Source organism: Aquarana catesbeiana, linkage group LG02 (genome assembly GCF_042186555.1).
Source record: "Aquarana catesbeiana isolate 2022-GZ linkage group LG02, ASM4218655v1, whole genome shotgun sequence".
Lineage (NCBI taxonomy): Eukaryota > Metazoa > Chordata > Amphibia > Anura > Ranidae > Aquarana > Aquarana catesbeiana.
The window spans coordinates 275,380,107-275,397,145 of NC_133325.1; the positions used below are offsets into that span (position 1 = coordinate 275,380,107).

Consider the following 17,039-nt stretch of genomic DNA (forward strand, 5'->3'; position numbering starts at 1 on the left):
TAAAACCAGGCTTGCTGGTGGGTGGGGTTCACAACTGGCCTGGACAACAGGATAAGGTTAAATGTTTGATCTTGTCCAAGTCAGCATAATACAAAATAAGTGACACTTTCAAAAATAAACAAACAAGTATAGACAGCAGATTCAAATTCTTAGTAAGGCAGAAATAGAGTTCAGTTAGGCAATGTAGTCCAGTGTATAAGAGAAGAGTCTATGCAGTTACCAGAGGGTATGAAGAGTCAGGTGGGAAATCGCAGACATGTAGAGCGACTTTGTGTTGCAGGGAAGGTCTATGCAGTTACCAGAGGGTATTAAAAGTCAGGTGGGAAATTGCAGAAAAGTTAAGTTGGTTAAGATCAATGCAGGGTTAACAGGGAGGGTGAAAAAGAAATAGGAAGAGCAGATAGTCTTGTTGTTGGGAGTTTCAGTACGTATAGAGGTATAGAAGCTGTTCAATGCACTTCTTATTTTTCCCCTGATTCGCTATTCACATACACAAACTTTCTCAAATGTGAATTTAAGCAAAAACAAGTCATATAACCCTTCTTGCTCTTGAAGGCCCAAGTTACCCGGATTACTTTGGATGTTTGAAATAGATCAACAATCTACTCCCATGGATAAACAAAAGGACAAGGTTATGCAGCTTTCCCATGTGTCTTCCATTTCCTCCAGAATGGAAGAGGTTAAGTACAAACTTCTCACTTGTTGGCATTATACACCGAGTACTTCACACTATGTATATCTTAAATTCTCCTCTGTGCTGTATAGATTGTATAAGCTGTGCCACGTATGGTCATATATTGTGGTCTTGTCCTTTCATACTTCCGTTTTGGCAGGCGGTGTTCAATATGATCTCTTTAAAACAAAGGGATATGATTAGATTTGAACCTTGGTCAATTTTATTTCATTGTACAACAGAATCAATTGGCTGATATAGGAGGTAAGTGATCCCACATTTATTAAATGATGCCAAATCTCTGATTCCAACTTTCTGGGAACAACAATCTGTACCTACCTTGTCCCAATGGTTACGTAAAGTTGACGATCTATGTCTTATGGAAGACAGCTGAAGAACGCCAGTGAGCACCATCTACACACAAAATGGGGCCCCTCCAATCTATACAGCCTAAAGAAGAGTGGTGAGAGGGTCTTTGACCCACAGTTATTCTGTTGCCAACATTGAATATACCCCTTTCTTAAGAAACTTGTGTTTCACCTGAATTTACACTCAATTACCCTAAAGCACCACATTTTCTGTTTGACTAGACCCAAACTGCCAAGTTGACTTGCAATCCCGCTATTTTCCATAGTGTCTTAAGAATTCCTACTACTTTCAAGCTTATCTCACTCAGTGCAGGACTACAAACACCTATATACATAGAGATATCTCTATAATGCACACAAATATAGCCAGCAGAACATAGCTGGCAGAAGAGCAACTTTAGGAACTGTATACAATTTATTTGTTTTTGAGGACAGTCAGCATACTAATTTATACTTTAGACCACAGGCTTAGCCCTTTCATTGCAAGAGCTCCCAAACAATTTAGCCTACAGCATAATGTATTACCAGCTGTGTTGCTTGCTGTTGCTCATTTTAGGTGGAGAGCTTTGCTTTGTTTATGCTGTTTGGGGTTACAGTTCATGTTGGGACTTAAATTATTGTAAGAACCCATGAATGCATTGTTTGTGCTGTTATTTTCTTTATTGTTATGCTTTACCTTGATTGACCTTAACCTGCTAATATACTACTATTTACAATAGAGTTGTGAGTCTGGGTGACTAACATATTGCAAAAACATTACTCTACATCTGCTGAAGAGGTACAATTTGTAGTGTTAGGGAGGTTGAGTCTTTGAACAGGGTTGAAGCAATGGCAGAGGACTTTGACTTAACCAGTGGATCCTGTGGGGGTGGTGTTAGATTTCAATAAATATGTAGAACTTATATAAAATAATTTGGAAAGTAAAAAGGCCCTCTCTAGAATATTGGGGTCATCGTAGTGAAAATGAAAGCCTGCTTGACAGAGTTAGACATTAGTGAAAGGTGGGGCAAAATGTCCCCACCCCACCACCTATCGGATCATGACAGACATTTAGATAAATCATTTAAATAAAGGTTAATTAAAAAAAAATCAAATACTTACATTGATTGACAGTTGAGCTGACAGTTAACCAATTAATGATCTGCTGTCATGAGCGGGTACCTTTAAAAAAAAGAGATGCATCATTAACAGGCAGAGGGAGAGAAGAAGACTGAAGATAACTCGTCCGTGCCTGTCGTTATGGAGTCCTTACTATGCAGGATGATGGATCGTGCCACCGCAGATGATGGGGATGCCTTGATGCGTCGCTGCCTGTCTTTATCGATGACGGATCAATAGTCTGGTTCTTGGTGTGATTTTTTGCTCCCACCTGGGGATAATGAGGATGGCAGTGGGGACGGTATATTATCTGTGGAGCCCGGGATGTCTTCCTTTCGTTGCCCTGCCTCTGCTACTTTTTCCGGGTCAAGCTTACTTTTTTGCTTCCCTCCTACAGATCCATCTTCGGCCAAGGTCACTTCGGGCCCTCCTTCAGATCTCATCATAGCTCCGCCTGCAGATCCGTTTGATGGACAAGGGAATGGCATGGATAGACCTGGAAGAAAAATAGCAAGGACTCTTAAGAGACCTCGCTGGTTCGAATCCCCAGTCGGTCGAGTAACTGGGGATAAAGAAAAAAAGAAGAAAGGTAATCTTAATGGTAACAAGAAATCTAGAAATGATCTATACAATCGGGATTTTGCTAAAAGGGATACTGATTCCTCTTCTAAGCTACAATCATCTCTAGAAGGACATAATTGTATTCAATCTGAGTTTAAGAGATACTGGAAACAACCCATTGAGGCGGATGAGATGGCATTATGCTATTTGATACCTGAGACTAATAATGCATCCATCCCAGTTGCTATGGCTACCAAAGGTGAGTCTGAACTTTTGTCTCAATTTAAAGCCTTTTTTCTTTATTTCAAGAATTGATGTAAAAATTCTCATTTGTTACTAATGTTCAAAAACAAGACCATTTAGACCCGAGCGTTGCTCAGGTATGGCTTGCTCCCCTGGATGGGGGTTTGCATAGGTCTTCAGTTGCTGCGGCGAATGCCTGTAATGAGCCACCTGTGGCTTTGAGTTCTTCATTGATTACTGACTCATGTTTAAAAGAGGTTATTATATGAGAATTGTCGCCTTTGGGATTTCATTTAAATATTGCTGTGAAAGACAAAATATGGAAAGGCGACTATGTCGACATTCTAAGTTTACTCCCTTTGCATAATGAATTTGGAATGGATAAAAAAAGATGGTGATAGATTTGATGATGATAAGCGCAAGACGCCTCCTCGATCATTTAACAATTGGCTACAGACGTTTTGCATTTATTCGAGTGTGTTGGGGGAAAAACGCCCTGACTTGTGCTGCTGTTTATTTCAACATGTTGAGATAATCCTTGAGGCTTATAAAATTTTTCCAGGTCTCTCTTGGTTTGCATATGACAAATTTTTTCGCCAGAAGTTGTCGGTCTATAAGTCAATGAAATGGGGTGTAAAAGATGTGAGTTTGTGGCTGAATCTGTTACTGCCACAAAAACAATTTCCAAAGCCTCAGGAGTCTACTCCGCATATGTATCGACGTGGCGTATGCTTCCAGTTTAATGATGGGCAATGTAAATGGCCCAACTCATGTAAGCACGTTGTTTCAAAAGATCATCTACAAATGGTTCAGTTCTTCAAAAGAGCCCTTTCTTAAAAGCAACCTCTCCGGTGAGGCTGCCTTTATATGTTGCCATGGCTTCAACGGTACCCAGAACGTCAGACAGTGGCAATTTTGCATGATTTTTTTTGCATGGTTTTAATTTGCCTTCCTTTAAAAGCACTGGTTGTGTTTGAGAATCTTAGGTCTATATTACTACATACTGATATTGTTCGGGCAAAGTTACTGAAAGTGATCAAAGAGGGTAGAATTGCTGGCCCATTTCGTGAACCTCCTTTTTGGAACTTTAGGGTAGCCCCTTAAGGAATTATAGCTAAAAAAGAACCGAATGCTTATAGGTTGATACATCACCTGTCATATCCATACGGGCTTTCCTTGAATGATGAAATAGATCCGGCTTTTTGCTCAGTTCATTATTCGTCTTTTGATGACGCTTTGTTCAAAATTCTAAACATGGGTAGTTCAGCCTTGCTAGCGAAAGCTGATATTAAATCAGCATTTCGTTTACTGCCTAAAAAACCCTTCAGCGTTTAATTCATTGGGTTTTAAATTCCTTGATGCATTATCTTGATGATTTTTTATTTATTGGTAGCACTGATTCTAATGATTTTCTATTTATTTTCACTGAGCTTCGGATTGTTTGTAGAGAATTTGGTATTCCGTTAGCTGATGAGAAGTCAGTTTATCCTACTTCTTGTCTAGAATTTTTGGGTATACAAATTGATACTGTTGCCATGGAATTTAGACTACCGATTGATAAGATCTTAAGATTTCAGAAATTGTTAGTTTTCATCATGTCTAGGGCTAAAGTGCGTTTAAACATTTTACAGTTGTTGCTAGGTTTATTGGCATTTGCATCCAGAATTATGCCTATTGGTAGCATTTTCTCTAAACGTCTTTATCGTGCTATTTCAGGTTGTTCTTCTCCGTTTCATGTTGTGTATATTACATCTGACATTGTCGAAGATTTACTAGTTTGCATCGTTTATTGGCACAAATATAATGGTTGTTCTCTATGGCAATCCCCTTTTGTTCAGCGTCTGCGCTAAATTTCCATACAGATGCTGCTGGGTCTTGCAGGTACGGTGCATTTTGGAACGGTCATTTGTTGGCTGCTGCATGGCATGATACATGGAAATCTAAAGGTTTAACAACCAACATTGTTTTGTTAGAGATTTTTCCAGTATTAGTGGCGCTGGAACTTTGGGGTGCTCATTTGGTTAATAGATGGATATTATTTCATTTTGATAATAAAGACGTTGTATTTGCTATAAATTGTTTATCATCAAAATCATCGCCTGTTATTTCTATTTTACGACAGATTGCATTTAGGTTTTCAGTATTTGATGTTCAATATTTGGTTGAAGGCCTGGTGTGGAGAATCTCATTGTAGATACTTGGTCCCATTCACAGATTCCAGAATTTCGGAGATTGGTGCCAGATGCGGATATAGTCAGATTGGATTGTCCTCCGCACCTATGGGAACTAGTGTACCCCAGTCATTGTGGCAATAAAACATTCCGTAGCTTAAATTATATTCCACAAGATTATACCAGAGCACAACTACGTCTTCTCCTTCATCTTTTCACTACAGCCAAGCAAACAATTGCCAGGGCCTGGAAGACACCCACCCTTAGCATAGCTGAACTGAAAAACAGGGTCACCCAGGCAATGATACACAGCAAAATTGAAGGTTACCATCCAGCTAGATCATGTACGTTGCCAACATCCCTAGATTGATAGGTGAAAAAAATACCCCCAAATAAGGTTGTGGGACTTTAACGGCAACAGCGTAATGTAAAAACAATTTTATTCCATAGAAAAATTTATATATGTATACAAAACATAAGCATAGTTAATAAACATAACAAAGTGAACACAATAAAAAGCTGAAACACAGCTGTACTGATGTGCATTGGATAAAGATGCTTGTAATGTCTTCCACGAAGGCCTACGCTTTTCGGGACTGAAACTGACCGTCCCTTCGTCAAGGGCAACTCATGGGACAAGCTCTTACTGTATGGTGAAATACAAGATTGGAAAAAATATAAATAAATACAACATTTTCTATCGCATAATATTGTCATAGCATTGCATAGAGAACATGAAGTCTATGAAACCAAAACAAGAGAAACAGCCTACCCAAACATGACAGTGTTGGAGCACCCATTGCCCAAATCACGGTGGCGGATATGTCAAAACCACCCACGGATCCAAAAAACGGAGCCTGGGTGTGTGTGGTTGGCCCCACTCTGCCCACACTGATCCACCCCCAAAAAAAGAGACACTGAATCACGGAGCCCGTCCAAGAGGGTATCGTGTCAGGAAGGCACAGACCCAAGTGGATATCTGAAAGGGATAATAAAAAAAAAAAATATGGCAAATAGGGTCATAGTCGGCTCAGTAAATAGTATCATACCTGAGTGCTAGAAAGTATACAGTGGTGAATCTAGGGCGAGTAGAAAAAAGGGGGCTATATGAAGGGAGTGTGGGGTACCAATTGAATGGTCATTGATTAGCTCGCATGAACATATTGATCTTCACGCCAGCAGAGTCTGCAAACAAACAGAGAGAGTGCTGTGTGAGAGAAGGTAAATCAATGTAAAGTAAGTAAAGTGCCTGGACTTATATAAAGCAACAAGGCAAAAGCTTACATACCGGTATAAGGCTCTTTAGTTAGTGGGCGTCAGATCTTGCAGCATCTATGTCCAAACAGGTCGCCTCCGTTCAGGGAATGACAAACTGACACTGATCACTGCAGCATTTAAAAGACTGAGAGGGGAGGGGTCGGGCGTGACACTGATCTGTAAATTAGCATAGATCACGTCAATTAGCATGGAACAGGGCAAAGAAAAAGGAACCTCCAGGTGAGAGTGATTTCGCGGCGACACCGCACTCTCTGCGGCATCCCCACATTCTCACTCCAGCCAGGATTAGCCCAGAACTCCTCCCACTCTTCTGTGAGAGGAGACAGAGCGCAGCCAACTGTATCTTAGCAGCCAGGAGCGTCGTAACAATATAATCAAGCACAGATGCATCCATGGTTCTCCATGTTTACTATGTGAACATATTAAACAAAAAAGGGGACCTACTGTATATTATTATTATTATTATTATTATACAGTATTTATATAGCGCCAACAGTTTACGTAGCGCTTTACAACTTGAGGGTAGACAGTACAAATACAATACAATTTGATACAGTAGGAATCAGGGGGCCCTGCTCCTTAGAGCTTACAATCTAAGAGGGAAGGTCAAGAGATACAAGAGGTAATAACTGTGGGTGATGTGCTGATTGAGAAGAAAAATGTACAGTTGTTAGGTGGGGGCCAGATAGGCTTCTCTGAAGAGATGAGTTTTCAGGGACCGTCTGAAAGTGGATAAAGTAGGGGAAAATCGGACAGATTGGGGTAGAGCATTCCAGAGGATGGGGGAGGCTCTGGAGAAGTCCTGAAGGCGAGCATGGGATGAGGTGACAAGGGAGTTTGAGAGCAGGAGGTCTTGGGAGGAGCGAAGAGAACGATTAGGTTGGTATTTTGTGACTAGGTTAGAGATGTAGCTGGGGGCAAGGTTGTGGATGGCTTTGTAAGTTATAGTTAGTATCTTGAATTTAATTCGGTGACTGAGTGGCAGCCAATGGAGGGATTGGCAGAGGGGTGTAGCAGACGCTGAGCGGTTTGTGTGGTGGATGAGCCTGGCAGCAGTGTTCATGATGGACTGAAGTGGGGATAGCCTATTTAGAGGTAAACCAATGAGGAGGGAGTTGCAGTAGTCAAGGCGGGAGATGACCAGGGAGTGGATTAGAAGCTTTGTGGTGTCATTGGTTAGGAAGGGGCGTATCTTGGAGATGTTGCGAAGACTGAGGCGGCAAGCTTTGAATAGTGATAGAATGTGGGGTCGAAAGGTTAGTTCAGAGTCCAGGATTACACCTAGGACCTTGGCGTGGGGAGATGGGTTAATAGTTGAGCCGTTGATCTTGACAGGGAGATCAGGGGAAGTGGCACCTGAGGGAGGAAATATCATGAGCTCGGTTTTGGATAGGTTGAGTTTGAGAAAGTGATGTGACATCCAGGCTGATATGTCTGCTAGTAAGTTGGTAATGCGTGAGGAGACAGATGGAGAGAGCTGGGGGGTGGAAAGATAGATTTGGGTGTCATCAGCGTAGAGATGATATTTAAAGCCGTGGGAGGCAATCAACTGACCCAAGGAGGTGGTGTAGATTGAGAAAAGGAGAAGTCCAAGAACAGAACCTTGGGGGACCCCAACGGAAAGAGGAAGAGGAGAGGAGGAAGTAGAGTTGTAAGTGACACTGAAGGAGCGGTGGGATAGGTAGGATGAGAACCAGCGAAGAGCGCAGTCACGGAGACCAAAGGAGTGGAGTTTTTTGAGGAGGAGGGGGTGGTCCACTGTGTCAAAGGCAGCAGAGAGATCCAGGAGAAGTAGTACAGAATAGTGTCCATTGGCTTTAGCCATTAGTAGGTCATTTGAGAGTTTAAGGAGAGCAGTTTCCGTGGAGTGTTGAGGGCGAAAACCGGACTGAAGGGGATCAAGAAGTTTATTCATGGTCAGATGGTCGCTTAGTCGGTTGTAGACCAGTCTTTCAAGAAGTTTGGAGGAGAAGGAGATTAAGGAGATGGGACGTAAATTGTTGAGATTGGTGGGATCCAGTGAGGGCTTTTTTAGTATGGGGGTGACTAGCGCATGTTTTAGAGAGTTTGGGAAGATGCCACAGGAGAGGGAGAGGTTGAAAATGTGAGTTAGAGAGCGTAGAATCGAGTCAGAGGGTGAGCGTAGCATTTGCGAGGGAACAGGATCCAGGGGGCAAGTGGTTAGATGAGTGCTAGATAAAAGTTTAGCAACCTCAGTAATAATAGCAGGGTTGAATGAGGGAAGTAATGATTGTGTCTGTGGACATGGGGTGTTGCATGGGGGAGGTTTTTGCGCATTGGCGATCTCCTCGTGAATTGTATCAATCTTAGTTTTGAAGTGATTGGCAATCTCCTGGGCAGTGAGTGAGTTGGTGGGTGGAGGCAGTGGAGGACAGAGTAGAGTGTTGAAGGTAGAGAAGAGTTGACGTGGACTGGATGAGAAGGTGTTAATGAGTGTGATAAAGTAGGTCTGTTTGGCAGTGTGAAGGCAGGAGTAGTATTTTAGGAGGGCAGATTTATATTGTGTGAAGTCTTCCTGGGTCTTAGTCTTATGCCACAGGCGCTCAAGAGCGCGGCTACGTTTTCTGAGACTTTTGGAAATAGGGGGCAACATGTAAAAGGTGTCAAACAGGACGGGGGGACCCCGAGCCATCACTGCACGGCGCATCCCACAGGCATAAGCCTGAGAGGTGGGTCATGCAGCGGCGACCCACCGATGCAGAGAGGGCGGCCGAGCCAGGCATCTAGATGCCCGCAAGGATGCCACATGAAAAAGGCCCCCCAAGAGGGACACAGAGTCCCTGGAAGGCCCCCCTGCGCCAGGCGGGGCAAAGAGGGGCCAACAGATGTACCCGAACATATAGTGTGCCATAACCGGACATGGCAATGAGAAATCCAACAACTGCAGGGCATGAAAACAGGTCAAATGTAACATCAACACGATGAGCAGGTCAGGGGTAGACAAATCTAAGTAGATGGTTTAAACATAACATTACACAAGTGACCAACCTAAATTGGATGATCGGACAGTGTTTTAGATCAAAGGAGGGGGGGGAGAGAGGGGGAGGAACCACGATATAGGAGACTATAGATCTTTCTCACATTCTCCTGATGCAAACCCCTCTAAAAATGGCCTATAGCTAAGTTGTTCATTTAGGCCCGGGGGCGAGGTGGCAGCAAGGTCAACAATCCAACGGACTTCCTGTTGTAAGAGGACCTTGTTCCAGTCCCCGCCCTGGGGTTGGGATGGATTCTATCCAGGATCAAAAATTGAATTCCTGGAAAGATCCCATGATGTTCATGAATTACGTGCCTTCCCAGAGGGAGATCTGGGTTTGCCTTTTTCATGGAAGTGATCTGCCTGGAGGCTCGCAGGGAGAACTTCAGTTTGGTCTTCCCAACGTAGAAACGTTGGCACTGACAGGTAAGAAGGTATATCACCCCCTCGGTCTTGCAGTTGAAAAAATGATGGGGTTGGTATGGTCGGCCATTGAGGAGAATGATATTTTTACTGGTGTTCATGTATCTGCATATAGAGCAACCACCGCAGGTGAAGGTCCCAAACCTTTTACATGGATCGTTTCGGGAGTTGCCTACAAATTCACTCTGGACCAAATGGTCTCTTAGTGAACTAGTGCGTCGATATGTAATGGCCGGTCGTGCAGTTAAATGTGGGCGTAGCATGGGGTCATCATATAAGGTATGCCAAAACTTGTTAAGAATTAATTTTATGGATTCATGTTGATTGCTAAACCTCGTAATGAGCCTGACTGTAGGGTAGTCATCGGTCTTCCTTCGATGGCTAAACAGTAGCTCGCATCTGGTATGTGCATTGGCTCGCTTGAATGCCTTTTTCAGAGAGGAAAGAGAGTAACCTCTACGAAGAAGTCTGTCTCTCAGTGCGGAAGCCCCACGTAGGTATGATTCCTGATTGGAGCAATTCCGCCTTAACCTCAGATATTGGCTATAGGGGATGGCACGGAGAAGGGGCCGAGGATGGGCGCTCGAGGCATGCAAAATAGTGCTGCCAGCCGTGGGCTTCCGAAACAGCCCACTTGATAGGCTGCCATCCTCATTTTTTGTAATGTTGTGTATGTGATCTGAGAGACTCGTCAGCAAGAAACGACTTTTCCCATTCCCCCAGGTACAGATTGGCGTACGATGGGGCACACGAGGTCCCCATCGCAACACCCTGTACCTGGAGGAAATGGGAGCCGTCGAAGGAAAAAACGTTGTGGTGGAGATCCGTGGGTGGTTTTGACATATCCGCCACCGTGATTTGGGCAATGGGTGCTCCAACACTGTCATGTTTGGGTAGGCTGTTTCTCTTGTTTTGGTTTCATAGACTTCATGTTTTTTATGCAATGCTATGACAATATTATGCGATAGAAAATGTTGTATTTATTTATATTTTTTCCAATCTTGTATTTCACCATACAGTAACAGCTTGTCCCATGAGTCGCCCTTGACGAAGGGACGGTCAGTTTCAGTCCCGAAACGCGTAGGCCTTCGTGGAAGATATTACAAGCATCTTTATCCAATGCACATCAGTACAGCTGTGTTTCAGCTTTTTATTGTGTTCACTGTGTTATGTTTATTAACTATGCTTATGTTTTGTATACATATATACATTTTTCTATGGAATAAAATTGTTTTTACATTACGCTGTTGCCGTTAAAGTCCCACAACCTTATTTGGGGGTATTTTTTTCACCTGGCATCCTTGGATAGACCATTTTCTGCCCCCTGACATAGACAAACATTTCTTAGAACCTTGAGATTACTTCAATTTTCAGCGACAGTGTTGCTGTTGCTCCTGCGCCCGTGTGGACTGGCCGACCTATCCCCCTTCTAACTGTCCCTTTTTTCTTTCTCTTTGCCCTTTTCCATCCTGCTTTCTCTCCTCTCTTACTAACCCCCCCTTAATTTCTGATAACCATTGGTACTGTACCCTGATGGTAGGGATGGTTCGGTTGCTTCCGCGACTGACCCCATACTAATTGATCCCAGTAGCCTCCCACTTCTAATTCAAGGGCATCTCCCTCCCTTAATGACAACATCTAGGGCCTATACTGGACTTTGTGATTTCCGACAGAGTACCCATATAATGAAACCCCACCCCTATCATGCCACCGTTATAATGTATTATCGAGATGTACACTGTTTTATGTACTCACCCTACCTCACATTGAATTGTTTGTAACGGATACTTGTTAATTACCAATAAAAATTTTTGAAAGGAAAGCTCCTTCCACATGGTCGTCTTACTGTGCTGCGTGGAAATTATGGCGTTCCTTTTTGGTCTCTTCCAATCAAATTCATGCTTGTTCTCTGAGAGCTTGGTGTTGTCCTTTTTTAATTCTTTGATGGCTGCTTCATACTCTTACTCGTACATAGTTAAGATGTTGGCCGGGATATCCTTTTTTATGCGCATGAATGGAGCTGCTTCTTGCATGCAGTTTTTTGCAGTCAAAAGTGCTTTGAAAGGATATCGTAAAAAACATATGGTTACAGATTCCTGGTTGCCGATATCTGCTGATTTATTGGATAGGATTGGTAATTCTACTGGTGGTCTGCTTCTCTCCATATGAAGCTTTGCTGTTTAAATTGGCATTTATGTTTTTCTGGAGCATTTCAGATTTCTGAATTATTGCCTATAAGAATTGGGGATGGCTCTGGGAATTTGCTAAAAGATGTTTATTTGGAGTTGGATTAGATGTTTATTTGGAGTTGCAATGAAACGTAGGTTCTAAAGTTTATGTTTTACATTTGGTTCGCCAATATGTTAGGATGCATCCGCCAATTTCCATGTCCTTTCTAATTCATGGGAAACCTTTGACTGTGTATCAGTTTAAAGCTGTGTTGCAGAAATGTCTGTTGCACTTTAATTTAGGTCATATGAACATTACTTCTCATTCGTTCTGTATAGGAGCAGCCACCAAAGCAGCTAAGCTTGGTTTAAATTAGGCTATTATTAAACATATTGGTAGATGGAAGTCTGACTGCATTCGATCTTATATTAGACCTAATGATTCTTTTTAATTTCAGGTAACATTGTTAATATCTGGATAAACGGACATTCTTTTGAGTTCTGGGCCAAGCATAGAGCTGACCGTAGAAATTATGGTTCCAACCTGAGTTAGGCATTTGATTCATATAAAGTTCACTGGTATGGAACAAAAGGAATGCAATGGAAAACGCTGTGCGACACCTTGTCTTGCTTAAATGAGAGGTGGCCAGTTCCTAATGTACTCATTTTACATTTATCAGGAAATGACATCGGTAAATATAATACGTTGGAGTTGATTATAATTAGATTTACAATGACTGTTTTCTTGAGTTTATGTAATAGCTCAAGCTTATATATAGCTGAGCTATATTTAGAATGATATATATACATTGTCATTTCCTGTTTGGTTCATGTACATGTATGCAGTATTTGTTTCAAATGATCTATTAACTTATTGCATTTCTCCAGACATCAATAGTTCACCTCTCCCTGGTTTCACCATCACAGCACGCACTGTTTGTATTATACAATCTGTCTTGCATCCCCTCATCCTGTTTAAAGAGACTGCAGGAGCCTGGACATCACAAGCTCTCTCGGGCTTAATCCTGATGTGTCTAGCCATTTTGACCAAATACGTTCAAACCTGCTCGGGCACCCCCTGTGTTGGTATATGTATTTTTCCCTTATGAGGGTTTATCCCATGTGGTCCACCCAGGCGTTGCTAGTGGGTGGCAGCGTAGATTTCCACCCCATTAGGATGAGTTTCCTGGTCTGTAATAGAGCTCTGGAGAACGCGACCCCGATCGACTCCTCAGGTATCTCCTCCTCCAGGACCCCCAGTATACAGCACATAGGATCAATGGGAACCTTTGTCTGAAATACCCCATTGAGCGTGCCCATCACTTCATTCCAGTACCGATGGAGCTTCGGACATCGCCATAGGAGGTGAATAAGGTCCCCGTCGTGCTGTCGACAACGGGAACATAAAGGATCTGCCGCCCTGCCCATCTTATGCAACTTTTTTGTAGTATAGTGCACTCTCAGTGCAATGAACAATTGGGAAACCTTTTGTGCAACATTAAGGGAACATGTGGATATGGACTGCAGGGCCTCCTCCCACTGCTCACCTGTGATCTGGCCAAGGTCTCCCTCCCAAGCAGACGCCGCATTGCATGGATAGGCCCGCAAGTGTCTTGCTAGTAACATCTGATGGAATTGGGATATAATTCCTTTAATTACACTACTGGACTGCAGTACATGGAACACAGGAGTGGATGACACTGTCCACCCACCGGCATCCCCCTGCGCAGCGACAGCATGCCGCAATTGAAGGTATGAATAGAGCATGCTATCCGGCAAGTTAAATTTGGCCTGCAGTTCTATAAAGGAAAGCAGTTTACCGTTCCTAAATATATGTGAAAGCAGTTTTACCCCGTAACTACACCATTTAGGCCCTTGTTGTAATTTTCCCAGCTCAGTATTAGAGCGCTTGCCCTATATTGGACTAAAGTCTGTGAAGCCTTGCACCCCCTGAAGTTGTCTGACCTTATTCCATATTTTCTGTACTAGTGACAGCGTTGGGGTCTGTTTATTGGATTTCGCAAACAGTTGTGCCTCAAGGCCCATGGGAATGGTCTCCGCTCCAGAGGCAATCAGCATCATCTGCGCCGCTGAGCCCTTAGGTTTTGGAGTCATGGAGCCAACCAGCTGTTGCAGTTGGGACGCTATATAGTGCTACCAGGGGTTGGGGACCGCCAACCACCCGTTATCCTTGGCCTGCTGTAACTGTTCTAGCTTAATTCTGGGATGTTTGGTATTCCATAGTAGTCGACGAAACAGGGTGTTCACTATTCTGAAAATCTTTAGAGGAATAACTACCGGTGTATTATGTAGGAAGTAAAGCAACTTGGGCATTAAGATCATTTTAATTAAATTAGCCTTGCCTGCCAGAGACATCTTCAAGTTATTCCATGTATTTATTTTGTCACGAAAATGGGACAGCAAGGGATATATGTTTAGGGAACAGTAGTCTCCAATCCTGGGCACTATTTGTATGCCCAGATATTTGAAACTAGTGACCAGAGGGATGGGGAAATGGTCAGGAAGTGCAACCCCATGATCTCCGTCCAACATCATCAGGGCTGACTTGGACCAGTTTATGGTTAACCCGGAGTGGTGGCCAAACAGTTTTATTATAGACATCACCTCTGACAATGAATGACTCGGGTCCCCTAAAAAGAGTAACATGTCGTCGGCGTGCAGCATTATTTTTTCATGCAGAGTTCCATATTGAAACCCCAGGATCTGGACGCTGTCTCTTATCAGGGCTGCCAGTGGCTCTATTGCGATTGCAAAGAGCAGCGGGGACAGTGGGCAACCTTGCCTTGTCCCCCTGCCCAGGGCAAAGGCTTGTGAAACTCTATACGCCATTCTAATGTTGGCCTGAGGGGATGCATACAGTAACTTAACCCATGCTATAAAGCGTTCCCCGAAACCAAATTTTTCTAATACTGCCCATAGATATCTCCAGCTGACACTGTCAAAGGCCTCATTGGCGTCGAGAGACAGCAGCGCTCTTTGACCCCCGTTATCTGCTTCCATTTGCATGTTTACGAACAGTCTCCTCAGATTTGTGGCCGTTGACTTTTGTGGCATGAAGCCGGCCTGATCCTGGTGTATAATGGAGGAGATGATCCCATTGACCCGGAGTGCCAAGACCTTGGCAAGGATCTTTACATCACTCTGGAGTAATGAGATAGGTCTGTAGGAGCCAGGGTCAACCGGATCCTTCCCCTGTTTAAGAAGTAGAATTACATTCGCTCTTGCCATAGATTCAGGGAGTCTACCTGCTTCCAGGCAAGCATTAAAGACCCTTAACAGTTCAGGAAGTATCTGTTCACCATATTGACTAAATACCTCCATAGGGAGGCCATCCTCTCCCGGTGCCTTACATGTGGGAAAAGAGCAGGCAGTACTTGATATATTTAAGTGAATGAATTATTTTATGTAGAGATGTTAATAATAATATAAAAAAAAATCATACCTATAATAAAGGGCCACGGTCTATTACACCACAGGTTCTGCAGTAATGTGTTTTATTATTAGTAGTAAGAATGTTCTGTCTATGATCCCATAAAGGTGAAAGGTGGGGCAAAATGTCCCCACCCCACCACCTATAGGATCATGACAGACATTTAAATAAATCATTTAAATAAAGGTTAATAAAAAATAAATAAATAAATAAAATTTAAATACTTACATTGTTTGGCAGTTGTGCTGACAGTTAACCAATTAATGATCTGCTGTCACGAGCACATACCTTTAAAAAGAAAAGAGATTCCTCATTAACTGGCAGACGGAGAGAAGAAGACAGAAGATAACTCATTCTGCCCTACAACCCCCCCCCCCCCCGTCATGGCCCTGGTTATGAGGTTTTGTCCCTTTCTCTGAAAGGGGATGTTTGGTTTGACTTATTGCTTAAGAGTATGTTGAAGGGATGTTGTTTTCTTGAGTTTATGTAATAGCTCGAGCTTATATATAGCTGAGCTATATTTAGAAAAATATATATGTCAAAGTAAGATATAAGTAGTATACAGTATATAATAATATATAGTAGTATATAAGTGAATGAATTATTTGATGTAAAGATGTTAATAATAATATAAAAAAATGTATTATACCTATAATAAAGGGCCATGGCCACAGGTTCTGCAGTAATGTGTTTTATTATTAGTAGTAAGAATGTTCTGTCTATGATTACATGCAAAGTGTTGAACACGTTTTATAAAAATAAACACAAGATTCTATACAATTTAATGTGATTTAAAGGAATGGTTTTAAATACATTGATCTGTGTACTAAGTCCAATTCAAATTTTTGCAGTGTGATGGAGTGTGTTACCACATTGAGGGTATAGAAGTACAGAATTTTTGTATGGTCCTTTGGACATATCAGGGGCTGCACTTGGGGCCTTCTGTACTTACTAGATTGACCACCACTAATTTTAACAATAGAAAAAACAGGATCAGAAACTCTGTAGCCTAATTAACTTGTGTTTACTTCAGTTATGCAGAGTGCAGATACATTTCCTATAAAATTATCTTCCCCTGCATGGTTGGAAGGGATCTCTGGGCCAATTCAGGGAAGCCTATCCCACACCCACCTAACAATCATATCAAATCATTCCCCGCATCTATTACCTTTTGTACCACCACCCCCTCCCTTTAGAATGTAAGCTCTACGAGTAGGGCCCTCCTGTCCCTTCTGTATTGAACTGTACTGTAATTGTGCTGTCCCCCCTCTATGTTGCATAAACTGTTGGCGCTATATAAATGGTGAATAATAATAATAATCAACAAATGGCTCCTTTTGTAAAACCTGTGGTCATTGTTTACAGTGCTTAGTGTCAACAGTTTTTGGTGTAACCTTTTAAAAAATAGATGTACAATCTTCTGGAGTAATGCTAAATCTAGAAGCAATGTTTTTGGTTGCTTTTGGTTCTCAAGGAACCTTTAAGCCTAGTACACATGGTCAAATCATCAGGCGGCATCAGCCGGTTAAATAGAAACCAACTTTCAGCCTGTTTGTACAGCAGTCAGGCTGGGTCATGACCGAAAAAAAAGCTCTGCTGACTGGGTC

At 42.5% G+C, this 17,039-nt stretch overlaps 1 long non-coding RNA gene across 1 annotated transcript; it reads right to left on the reverse strand.

Annotated features, from left to right (window-relative positions):
- Window positions 1-575: 575 nt before the first annotated feature.
- On the reverse strand, window positions 576-2,627 carry LOC141129876 (uncharacterized). Its single transcript, XR_012241892.1, has 3 exons — window positions 2,294-2,627; window positions 2,143-2,202; window positions 576-852 (listed from the first exon to the last, which is right to left on the reverse strand). It is a non-coding gene; the product is annotated as an uncharacterized lncRNA (long non-coding RNA).
- Between the last annotated feature and the right edge of the window lie 14,412 nt (window positions 2,628-17,039).